Source organism: Malaclemys terrapin, chromosome 22, assembly GCF_027887155.1.
Source record: "Malaclemys terrapin pileata isolate rMalTer1 chromosome 22, rMalTer1.hap1, whole genome shotgun sequence".
Taxonomy (NCBI): Eukaryota; Metazoa; Chordata; order Testudines; family Emydidae; genus Malaclemys; species Malaclemys terrapin.
In genome coordinates, this window is record NC_071526.1 from 10,443,160 (window position 1) to 10,456,089 (window position 12,930).

The 12,930-nt window shown below is 52.8% G+C and overlaps 1 protein-coding gene across 1 annotated transcript in view; it reads left to right on the forward strand.

The window, feature by feature from the left end:
• The first annotated feature begins 611 nt into the window (after positions 1-611).
• The window catches only part of ZNF683 (zinc finger protein 683), a 36,709-nt gene continuing 24,390 nt past the window's right edge, over positions 612-12,930 (forward strand). The window contains exon 1 of the mRNA XM_054012113.1: positions 612-677. The gene's annotated coding sequence lies outside the window, so the exon portion shown is untranslated. The remainder of the gene's footprint in view (positions 678-12,930) is intronic.

Consider the following 12,930-nt stretch of genomic DNA (forward strand, 5'->3'; position numbering starts at 1 on the left):
TATAAACTCAGGGGCGTGACTCACCCTTTGGGGAAGTTTGGATCCAAACTGAACATTTTCTCTGGCTTCTAGGTGCGCAGTGAGCAGCCTGGAAACCCTGAGTCCAGTCGCTCTAGGATCTGGCGGTGTTTGAAGTCCAGATGCCACTGCTGTGACTTGGGCCCACTTCTAGTTATGAATGAGCCCTGAGGAGACCAGTGTAAACCGTACACTCTCTTCCTTTCCTGAGGGCCTGCCGAGGAAATGGGCTTGTGTCCTTTTTTGTTTGGTTGTTTTTTGCTATGATGGATAAAGAAAGCCGGACAGGGTTTTTTCTCCTGTTTTACTTTTACCTTAAAAAAAGTACCAGGCATTTTGCCTTCTCTGTTTTTGTGAACAGTCTCCACTGGCAGACCTGAGAAGTAGACTGGGAACTTGCACTCTTCTTAATTGTAGACAATTGTCCTCAAATTGTCACAAGGAGAATTTTTCTCTCAGCTCTTTGGCAGGTGTCTTGAGTTAAGATAGGTCATAACCAAACCAATGAAAACAAAGGGTTTTGAAATGGTCTGTCTGAAAATCCCCTCTCTCTCAGGTTCTCAGCTGTCTGGGTTTTTCTGTTTGTGATTTCAGAATATTACCAGTCCTCGAGAGAGTCTTCCACGAAAACCATGGCAGACAAGACTTGAATGGTTAAGGTAAAAAACAAGCGGCGTGGGGGGGACGGACGGGACGGGACGGGGACCTTTCAGAGGAGAAAAGGGCACAACTCTTGTTTGTTTTCCTGTGCAGATCCCCTTTAAGGATAAGTTGCGGGTAAAAACTAGGGCTGGATGTATCCGGTGGGTATCATAGCTGCGATTTATCAGCTGGGGTAAATCAGTGTCAGTGCCAATTTAAATCAGCTGGTTCAACGTGCCTCCCGATTCACTTTTGCCTAACACTGACCCTGAATCAAAGCAACTCTGAGGTTAACAAATGTTTGGGCTGAGGCTAAAGTTTGCTGACAAGGTGTCACCCAGCTGAGAAGGGTGTCATTTCCAAGCGCAAGGGGATTACAGCAGACAATGCCTCCCATCTTCACAGGCATCCTAGATTCTTTTGCTTTGGCGGTGGTGGGCTTTGCAGCCAGCAGGAACACGGTGGTGGCTATCAAAATTGCTCTCCATGGAGCCTGGCTTCCCAGTTCGAGTTCCTGCTGCAGCTTAACTTGGACTAATCAGAACGCAGAGAGCAGGGCGCTGGCCTCGCATGGACGCGTGGAGCACGCTGCCTTCGCTGGGGATTTGGATAATGAAACGGGGGCCCTAACGAGATCTGCAAGGACCCCACTTGCCTGGATAACCCAGAAACCTGCTCAACCGTGAAATCGGCAGCTGTTGTTTTCCACGCGGAGGGTTTATGTAACCTTTAGGCCAGAGCCAAGCTGACTCCAAGCTCCGCTCACTCCCCGTTGACCCTCTCCTGTTCATTGCCAGAGCGCTCTGCTGTCCATCGGCCCCACTCTGTGGGGAGGGGCAGTTCAGCGGGTGCCAAATGTTTTAATGATGTATTTTTTAAAAAATCCAGATAAAAAGCCCCTCCCCGCACCCCCATGACAGAACTGGGAACATGTCCTGCAGAGAATCAGAAAGGCCTGTCCGATGTCACCCCAAAAGCGGGGAAAGCAGGACAGCGGGTGAGTCAAACTCTGGCCTCATCGGCCTGCAGATTGTACCGAGCTGCCTCCCTGCCCATCATTCCCCTGGACATTGCTCAGTGCATAGGAAGCCAAGATCGGACAGGATCTCTGTTGGCTTATTGCTGGCAGAGCCTGGATAAGGGCAAAGTATCATACATTCGCCCATGCTAATGGAGTCTGTCTCTGCACCTCCCGGCCTTGGATTCCCCCCACCCGCCCATCTCCCCTTGAACCTTGCACCCCCCAGAGGAATAACAGCATTGCCCTACCGCCCAGGGTGTTGAGAGAATAAATACATCAAGGACTAAGAGACAGTGAGAGACTATGGTGATGGAGGCCAGATGAGTACCAGAGCTAGGCAGAAAGAACTGATTCAAACCTTAAACAAAGCTCAATTTGCATTTCGTTCACAGTCTGGGGCGAAGTGCTGGGTTGGTTCCTATTTGATGCAAATCAGTTTGTCCATCTCCAGCAGAGAGCTGGCTTCCACCAAGGGCTGATTTCTTGCTACTTGCTGGGTTTTCCTCTTGCAGCCCTGGCAGGCCAGTTCGTCAAAGCCCCACATTTAGCTTGAACCCGTTCAGCGAAAGGAAGTTGCCTCACATCAAAAGCAGCTGATTAAAAATAGCCAGGAGGGAGTAGGTTAGAAAGTTGACCACAGGGTAACAGCAGCGGGGGCCACTCGCTCCTTCGGTGAATTTACATTTGGAGCAGGAAGTGTCAGGCTGAGGTAGGGAGCTGGGGTGGTGAGCTCTGTCCACCCCTTCTAAAGGGACATCCCACGTGCCCTTTGGCATCCCTCTGTTGGTCTCTCAAGGGTTGCGCAGTGGTACAAAGCCGGTGTCCTTGTGACATCAAAACCAAGTTCCTGCCTCAGCAGGTTCTGAGTTGTTCTTCCGGTTTTGGAGGAAAAGGACCTTCCAGGTGCGCAGGGCACTCTAGGACGGGTAAGTGGCAATTGAGAAATGTGGGGGATAGTGTTATGGCACAAATCTATCTGTCCAAAGAGATGTCTCTAGGGCCCTGATCCCCTATATATGCGGACTCCCCGGCATTCACAGAGAGTTCATAAACAGCCCGTTGATTTCTGATTACGGAGAGAGAGTCTCGACGCTCCCCACGCAGTAGCTGACTCGACAATAACGGCTGCAAGGCTGCGTCAGGGTGAAATGTTTGACTAATGTCCGTGGACGAATCACAAAGTGATCCGTTTCAGCTTCTGATTCATTTTTGGCGGAGTTGTCCTAGGCACCTCTGCGGTGCGTTCCACTGCGAGGATCTCAAAGCACCGATGTGCTGCGACATAGGCCGGGGTTGAGTTGGGTCAGTTCAGTGAGCTGTTGACTTTTTCCTGGAAGCTGGCATCTTGCGCTCTCTTCACCCCCTGCATCTTGTGTGGCAGAATTTTCCCTTTTGTGAGTAGTCCCCTTAGAAAGGGGGATTTTTTTTTTTTTTTTTTTGCAAGCTCAGTTGTGTGTCTAACTGGATGCGCAATTGCAAAATAGGCCTTTGAACCCGCCTCATTTGCATGTGCAAAATAACACAGCCTCTCATGGATGTAGGGGTGGTTTTTGCACATGCAGTTGAATGTAGATCAGCAATACTCCCTTCTCTGTTTGTGCTATTTAACAGCGTCTGGCAGCTGCTGTACCTAAGAAGAAATCAATAGCAGGCAAAAGCCCTCATTGCACTGATGCTGAGGCCAAAATGTTAATTACAGTGAGAGAAACAGTTTCCCCCACCTCCAGATTCTCCCCCCCACCCCCGTTTAACTCCTCACAGCTGTTAAGAACAGTGGGCCTGACTCTGATCTCATATATGCTGGTATGAATCAGGAGTAACACTACTAGAGTCACTGGGGTTGCAATGGTGTAAAAGAACCAACCCCCTCCGTTGCCCTGCACTTCACACCTCTGCAAAGGGGGTGCACGATGCTGCCCTTGTGACCTGCACTTTGCATGCCCTTTGCACAGGCATAGCTGACAATGCAGGGCGAAAGGCAGGTAGTGATCAGACCTGGTGTTTTGTGTCTTGGATGACACACAGATTGGGGGAGTGGTAAATACTGAAGAGGACTGGTCTCTGATACTGAGCGAGCAGGATCGCTTGGTGAACTGGGTACAAGAAAACAATATGCGCTTTAATACAGGTAAATGTATACATCGAGGAACAGATGTAGGCCATATCTACAGAATGGGGGACTGTATCCTGGGAAGCAGGGACTGAATAAGATTTGGGGGTCAGCTGACCATGAGTTCCCAGTGTGCGCTGTGTCCAAAAGGGCTAATGGAGTCTGGATCCATAAACTGAGGAATCTTGAACAGCTTTGGAGAGGTGATTTTATCAAGGAGCTCAATCTATTTAGCCTAACCAAGGAAAGGTTCAGGGGTGACTTGATCACAAAGTATCTGCCTGGGGAACAAATATTTGATAATGGGCTCGTCAGTCTAGCAGAGAAACGTCTAACAAGATCCAATGGCTGGAAGTTGACGCTAGACAAATCCAGACTGGAAATGAGGCATAAGTTTTTAACGATGAGGGTAATTAACCATTGGAACAACTCACCCAAGGTCGTGGGGGGATTCTCCATCACCAACCATTTTAAAATCCAGATTGGATGTTTTTTCTAAAAGCGCTGCTCTAGGAATTCTTGTGGGGCAGGTCTATGGCCCGCGTTACACGGCGGGTCAGACTAATCGTCCTGTCTGGCCTTGGAATTCATGGAGTTATGCCTGGGATCAGAATGAGGCCCGGGGTCATTTGTCAGGGGAGGTACTTGCTCCAGTGGAAGAATTCGAGGGCCACCAGACAGCCCAAAGTCCTATTGGTTCATTTTAAATGCCCTTCCCTGCCATTCTAGTGACACCTGGGATCATGGGAAGGGAGAGAGTTTCGAAGTGTCAATGCACTTTTCATCATCTCTTCTGTTTGTTTATCTGCATTGTGCTCTTCACTTGGCCCGTTTCAGTTGGGTTTGTGGCTGCTTTGTATTGCTGGAGCTGTGCAAATCCCCTAGTGACACTGGTCTAGCTCGGAGTCAGATTCCCTCTCTGGGTCGACTGGCCCCGTCCTGGGGTTGTCAGCATCACATGGGGTCGGTGAGAACCCAGCCCCACTGCCAAATCGCTTTAATTGGTGTTGAAATCCCATTTGAAGCTCCATGCAGCCGCCAAGCAAGGTGAATGGTGCAAATCTAGTGCAGGTGAGTGACTCGAACCAGCAATCCTCGTGGGAGGCCTGTGTGAAATGGTCTCCGCACAGTTCCCGCTGGATAGGTGCTTGCGTCGCAATGCCGCGTTGCCGCCCCCTCCTGGCGGTCTCAGCAGGGCGGCCAAGGGCTGCCGGGGCCGTGGAAGAAAAACGACTTTCTCTCGTAGAGGTGTGCAGAAGTGGGACGCCCTGGTGGGGCAGGGCGTGGGGCTGCCTGCTCTGTGGCCCACGCAGCACCCGGGATTTTCAGAAATGTCTAATGGACGTAGGCCCAGAGCCTCAGAGGTGTTTAGGCTTGTACCTTCCATTGAAATCAATGGGACTTAGGTGCCTAAATACCTTTGAGAATCAGGGTCCTAGGCACCCAACCCCCATTGACATTCAACCCCCCTCGATTCCTTTTAAAATCCCAGCTGCAAATCGAGGAAAACATGGAATCTCCTGGTCCTGTTGCTCAGCTGGTGAGCTCCATGGAGCTGTGTGGATGCCACCAACTTGGCGTCTGGCCCTGCTTTTTCAACCCAATCTGCTAGAATGAGTCCCTTTACAGATGGACGGGGGTTCTGTGTGTGTGAGGGGCAGCAGCCTTTGAGCAGAATAAAAATAAACCCGGCTTCCTCTTTCTCTGAGGTTGAGGAGAACTTTCGCAGGATGATTTCCAAACCTCGGCCCTTCAGTGCTCCAGTCTGCAGGCAGGAGGAAACCAGAGCCTGGCTTGTTGCTCTTCCGTGAATCAGAGTCAGTTAGGCACGTGAATGTGGTGTGTAAGCGCGGCCTTGCAAAGCAGACGTGCTGGGCTGGGTTGACAATGCAATTGTGCTCTCCAGGGGCTCGTCTTGGCCTTGGGGCCCTCTGGTTTAGGTGAGAAACTACTGGCTGCCTCGGAAAAATGCAAGTGCGGCCGTGCCCTCAGCTAGATGTCCTAGGGCTGCTGTTCTGCCCATGCAATGATGGGCATGTAGTCGCCTGGGCTTAGCCTAAGGTGTGGGCAGCAAGCCGCGCCGGGCATAAATATTTCCTTTCCCCACCGCTGAGCCTCAGTGCCCAAGCTCTGGCTGAGGGACTGGGCTGAGGTGACTGGACAACCCCAGCTAAGACCATGGGGTGACACCCAGTGATATCTAGCAAATGTATACTAAGCTGCTCAGGGCACTCTATGCACTTTCTCTCCGGTTCCCTCCACAGCCCACTGAAGTCAATGAAAAGATGCCCCCTGAGTTCAGTGAGGCGTTGGCTCTGGCCCTCTCTCTCGCACTCTTATTCCCTTCCCATCACTGAAATGCAGCTGCTTCTGGGGTGGGGAGAGGTCGAGCCTGGTTTGATGCCACTGTAGCTGACGGGGCCAGAAGCCCCCTGCCTTGGGACACCCTGGGAGGATCCTGTTCTCATGCCTGGAGGCCCCCCAAGCTAGTGGGACCCCCCCCCATCACCACACCTCTGGCTCTGGGGCAGAGGGAGTGTGGAGGATCTGCAGTGTCAGGCTTGAGAGGGTTCTCCCCCCTCTCCCCAGCGCTGGCGGGTGTCAGTCATTCTGATCCCAGAGGGGCAGCAGGGTGAGGGGCTTCCATGGGATTAAAGGGGCAGGGCATTCTAAGATGGTCAGAATACTTAAGAAATCATTTTTTATATGGGATAAGCTCCGTCGCTGATTGAAATCCCTGCTTAAGGGGGCTGCTCTGTAGCAGTAACGAGCCAGCTGCTTAACGAATGGGCCGAGTGGGAGATTTATCCAGGGCTAGAGGCCAAATCCCAACGTGTCCGTCTCATGCAGGTGCCAGTTACTAAATGCTCCTGCTCCCGGCTCCTCTGGGAGCAGCAGGTAAATGCCTGGGGCTGGATCCTGCCAGCTGTGCTTGGAGAATTCCCCCCCCCCCCACATCGCCGCCCCTGCCGGGTATAGTACAATGATGATCTCACAGCATCCTAGGTGCTTCCCAGATCCTGATCCCAAGAGCTTGCCGTGGAAGTATAGGACAAGCCGCAGCTGGCAAGTGTGACAAATCAGAGGGGGAAGGAGAGGAAGAGGATTTCCAAGGAGCCTCGGGGAGGAAGTTGCTCAGCTGCCATTGGGTCGGACGGGCACATCTGGCTCCCTTAGGATGCTTTGGAAATCCCGTCGTGCCAAGATCCTGTGATCTGGTGGATCAGCTGTGCAGGCACCTGGGGAATGAGAACTTGCCGTTTAAACCGCACGTCCTTACCCCGTTTCCAGTTGTCAATGCTCTTGACAGCGGGGGTTGTCCCCCCCCCCCAGCTCCCAGTGTGTTTCTACAGCGCCTAGTGCAATGGGGCCCCAATCCTGAGTGGGGCCCATGGGTGTTGCTACCATAATATACAGAATAAATGGTAATATGAAAAAAGAGAAGATCCTTCTGTAACTCTCCACTATTGACTGGGTTTTAACATTGACCCAGACCTTGTCCCTAAACCCATAGAGCTTTATTTATCTTTAAACACCCCCCCAAAGTGCTAGCCAAATGACCCCCTTTCCCAAGACCACACAATGCCCTCTCCCCTCATCTCCCTCTTCCCAGGGAAGGACACCCCCATTCATTCTGGGGGGTGAGTTGCTGGAGTGAGGATTACATGGGAGAGCCCTTGGTGGGCGAGACTGGTCCTGGGATATAAAAGAGTCACCATCTCTAGCCTCGATCTAGAGGGACTGATCCTGTAAAGTAATGCACACTCTCAGCTCCCATTAAAGTCAACAGGAATTTTGCCAGTGGGAGCAGATGCAAGGAATTCCCCCAAGCAATCGAAAGCCTGGGGGACCTGGAACGAGAAGCAGTTCTCCCTTTATTATTATTCTACTCTGCCGGGCCCAAATCCACCTGGAAAATGCTCCCTCCCAGGAACTCCTCCCCACGATCCCTTTTCGATTGTTCGTTCCACCCCTTCGCTCCTGCAGTGCAATTAGACCTGTTAGCATAACCAGCCCTAATAAGAGTGCGGTGGTGGGGCCTCTCCCAGCAGGGTCGCACCTGCCAGCAGGCCAGGACGTGGATTAGAACCCGCGAGGAATGTGTGTAAATGCCCAGTCCCTCTCCCAGCTCAGCCAGTGGCTGTGACCCTGGTGCCAGCTGCAGCGGCTTCATATTTCCATCCCTCTGGGCTTGGCCCATGTGGTCATTTTGAATCCGGGCTCATCTGGCGAAGGCCCGTAGCTGACAGGGGAAATTCCTGAATGGAAAAACTAAGCCGAATCCTTCCACAGCTCTGTGTGCGGCGTCTCTGAGGCTGCCTGTTTAATCTCCTGTGCCCAGCAGCACGGGATCTAAGCCATGCCATGTACCAGGGGCACGCTAATGTGCAGACACATAGGAGATGCTCAGCTCTGCAGCAAGGCTCCCTCGTCCGGCACCAGCTGCATTTCCATTAAAATTGGGAGGTTTTTCTGGAATTCAGGGTCAGAAAGAGTAATCCGAGCAACACAGCAGCTCCCTGTTGTTTATTCTGGCCTGAGCCACACACATAGATTTACTGGTAGGAAGGTGCCTTGTAATGGTTGTCACGGAGTCCCCGGGCGATGCTCTGGAACTGCTCCCCACAAAGCCAGTCAGGACTCTGGGGAGCCTCCTCTCCCTTGGAGCAGACTGTCTTCAGGGCAAGAAGCTCACACGGCTTCACCTTCCTGCTTCCTTGGAGCATTCAGCATATGCCCCTCCGTGTGCTTCCCACAGTGAGTCTGCCCAGGCGGGGTCCTGGGGAAGCCAGAGGGTCCTGCACCCCGGCTTCGCAGTCAGACGTGACTCTCAGCCAGCCAGTAAAACAGAGGTTTATTAGATGATAGGAACATGGTCTAAAACAGAGCTTGTAGGTACAGCGAACGGGACCCCTCAGCTGCGTCCATTCTGGGACCCAGCGAGCCAGACAACCCCGTCTGCACTCACTCCTCGTCCCCAGCCAGCCCCAAACTGAAATCCCCTCCAGCCTCTCCTTTCTGGCCTTTGTCTCTTTCCCGGGCAGGAGGTCACCTGATCTCTTTGTTCACCTTTAGCTATCCCATTGCAAGGGGGGAAGGGCCCTGGCCATTTGTTGCTAGGAGACAGATTGTTGGCCATTTATGCACACTGGAGATTTACGAAATGCATAGGGGAAACTGAGGCACCCAAACAGTATTCAGAGGAAACATTAAGAACAGTCCCACTGCGTCACAGTGGTACAGTTTAGTTCTGTTACTGATGTAAACACCTTCAGCTCAGTTAACTACTTTCACACTTAAGGGGATGTTTTGCTTTAACTACTCCAGCGTAGAACAAGGCCTTCCTTTATGCTGTCCCCACATTTTCCATTTGCTGCATATTTTTCATTGACAGGGTTTAACTGAATTGCAGCTGTCGGTGAGGGAAGCTCAGTATGGAATAGTGGGGGGGTGGTTTGCATCAGGAAAGGCATGGAAGGCAGTTTGGGATTGTAGGATAGACACATTAGCTGGATCTTTCTGTCAAAATATCCAGCAGTGAAACAGTTAACCATATTGCCATTTCAATGGCCATCTTTAGGTTTCAGAGTTAACATTCCATTGAGCTGAATGGGGCACTTCATAGCAGACCTATTGTTTCAGGCTGTCAACAGACTTGTGCAGATGGCGCTGCATCAGTTGCAGCCAGGTCATGTTTTTCAGGTTATCTTTACAAGCATCTGGGCCAGAAACATCATTTTTCTTGACGTGAAAGCTGAGTTTCTGGAGTGCAGTCGTGTCCCCAGGGATGGCTGCCACAGCAAGTCTCGGGTTAACTCTACCTGCACCCTCAAATGGCATGTACCTGGCATACTGCCCGAATTCCCTTCCACGGTGCGCATGCACCCTCTGATGTTGTGAGGGAGTGAGAAAGGGTGACTTAGAGGCTCCCAAAAGTCTCACTGCCACCCTCCTTGTAGATACCCCTCTCTCTCTCTCTCTCTCTCTCTCTCCACATTCCCTACAATTGGAAATAAAGTCTGCAAACCCTGGGATGAGAGGTACTATATATATACAAAGCAAGTGCCATTAAGCCTCACAACCGTCTTGGGGAAGGGGATTAAGTATTAGGGGGAAACTGAGGCAGAGAGGGGCAAAATGACTCGGCCACGGCCACACAGTGAGTCAGCAGAGATGGGAATAGATCCCAGGAGTCTTTATGCCCAGTCATCTCCTCTTGTCCCTCTCCCTTTATGGGACATGTACTCTGGGAGAAGGCAGTGTTTGGGGTAAGGGAAAGATAGCAGCTATAGTGGGGAGCAGCGATCTGGCTGGGCTGCAGGGTCCAACATGGGACGGGGCAACCCGCTCTGGCTCAGCCTGTGCCCACACTTCCTGCGTTCCCAGTGACTCACCCTGGGCTCTCTGCGTCTCGCCCCATGGGTGCATCTCCTCCCTGGAGCCGTCAAGCCTCCGCGCTCTCACTTGCTCTGTTTTGTGGAGGAATTATGCTAGAGAAGCAGCCCCAGCAGGGGGGAAGAGCACGTCTGTGTGGCTGCCCCCCTGGTCCTGCTGCCCGGATTGACTCCCTCTTTGTTCCTGATACAAAGTGGCTAATTGGTCTTAACGTGGCATTAGCAGAGATACTGAAGTCTCCTTCTCCGGGGGCTTCTGTTTCATTGGGGGCAGGAAGGGGGTGAACTCCAGCTGGGAGCGAGAGCAGGATTAGTGCCTGATGGCATAAATGGAAGGTGATTACGGGGGAAGGATTGGGTTATGGATTATCGAGGATTAAGGTCAGTGGACCGAGGGTAAAATTTATAGGTGAAAAATCTAATCTGCAGGTCCCCAGGAGGAGGAGGGGGTGAGAGGGGGAAAGGAGCAACACAGATAGAAGGGGAAAGGAGAAGGGTGCACCCCCACGCTACCCCACTCCGAGGAGCCAGGCGGGGGTGAATGCAGGAGAGATTCCAAACGTCTTCCCCCAGAAAAACAAAATCAGTTTCCTCTAATCCCAGCTCTCAAGAGGCTCCTGCCAGCCGCTTTTATGAACCCCTAGCCATGGGCTTTGGGAGTGACGGGTGCTTTCAGCAACAGGAGAGACACTCAGCAGCCAGGCTGGGGAGCACGCCCCGGCCTCTCCCTCTCTAGCCCTGGGCTGCACGGCTCCTGCCAGGAGAAGCAGGAGGTGCAGGCACAAGCTGCTCTGATGCTGTGTCTCTGCCCTAGTCATTCCCATGTGCCCTCTGGTACCGCGGTGCTTCCCACTGCCATCTGTAGCGTAAGCTGAATAAATAGAGCGGTGGCTTTGGGTGGAAACCACACGGATGAGTCCCTGCTCCAAGATCCCAGCTCGGCCGAGCGTCAGGCATGTCGTGTGACACTCACACGCACAGGCTGGGCCTCACACACTCCTGCCGGCCAGCCAGAACATCGCACGTTGAGCTACGCTCCGGGCAAGCAGGAGAGTTTGGGCTGTCACTCCGTTTGGCTGCTGCTCTCTGCTCCCCGAGTGGTTCCTTGCCGTATGGAGCAGCAGCGAGGCAGAGGTCAGTGCCCCAGCTGGGGTGGGGTGGGGCTATTGTGGGGGAAGAGGGAACCAGGAGCTATTGGGAGTGGATCTCTTGGACGAATTGGGGGCAGGGCCCAGACAAACTCTTGTGGGGAAGGGGTGACAGGAGCTATTGGAGAAGAAACACTTTAAAATGAAACCTGAGATGCTCTGGCCCTTGTTACACTGGAGGTCAGACCAGAGGGTCATAATGGTCCCTGAAAACCTACTGATCTATTCTCATGAATTCACGTGACTCCAGGCGCTGGGGCTCTAAGAAAAACACCAAATCTCATGAGACTTACGATCACATCACGAGATTTGGCCACATGTTCTATGGATCTGGGCCTGGCAGAAGGTAAGTCCAGGGCTGCTGCTGGCAGAGGCTATGTGGATCTCCAGTGACTTCTGCATTTTGCCCAGCTGGAAAGAAGAACCAGCCAGTTACTGTGTCACTGAGGCAGCTGGTGTTAGTCACCTTCCGAAATTAACCACGGGTCCATGTGAGCTGCTGCCCAGCTCTGCATTTCCCATCACAACCGCTCTGTCACTGGACGCTGAGTGTGTCTAGCGATGGGAAAATACAAACCTCAACTCCCAAGGGCAGGGCAGGGGGTACAACGGCTCTGGGACGAATCAGAACGTTTCTGCTCGCTGCTGCGCACGCAGAGCAGGTGACGGGTGGGGGTGTGTGTGGGGGGGTGAGTGTGCATGTGATCCTGTGCAGGTAAAGTGGGGAGTGTGATTGTGATGGGATGAGTGTGTAATGCAGGTGTGGACGAGCTGTGGCTTTACTCATCTTTCCCGCTGGGAATTTCCTGCCTGTCCCGGTGATCCTGGCCAGCTCAGGGTGAGGTCTAAGTGGCACATCGTTAACTGTGTGCTGGCGCAGACTCCTGAGGTGTAGAATGATCACTCCACCCCTGCCCCCTTCCATCGTATTTGGACCCAGGCCGCTGGGCCCGGAGCTCTCCGATTCACTCGCTGTCCCAGTGCTCTGACGCGTCGAGGGGGAAAATCGCTCCACCATCCTCCCTGGCCAAAGTGCCGAGCGCTTTGGTTAAGACAGGCCCTGAACAGCCTTCATTTGCCCCTGTTTCTCTTCCAGTTTGTCTGGGGCCAGGAGGGGCCCATGGGGCTGGAGGCAGAGAGGGAAGGAGTGAAAGGGGGCTCTCACAAAATGAGTCGGGGCGGGGAGGGGAGGGGTATAGGACCAGGGGAACTGCCAGACTGACTCAGAGCCAGAGGCCAGAGTCCATATTGCTCCCAGGCAGTATTTCCTCCTGGCCCCCAAGTGTTAGGCCTGGTCTTGGCTAGGGTTTTGAGCCAACCCTTCCTAATGCTTAGGCTTTAGCCATACCCTTAGTCCCCCCTCAAGCAAAACTTGCCTTGCCTTGCCTAGGGGCTTGGCAGTTTTTAACACGATCTAACACCACGCCTTGAAATAAACCCTCCTTCAGACAAGGGACCTTTCATCAAAGGAACCTGCCCTCGGGGGCTCATTCTTCCAGAACTGCCCGCTGTAGAGCTGCCGGGACTGGCACATTTGGAGACAGGACACCGGAGAGAGAGCTGCACTGGGGAAACACACAGTCAAACTCACTGCAC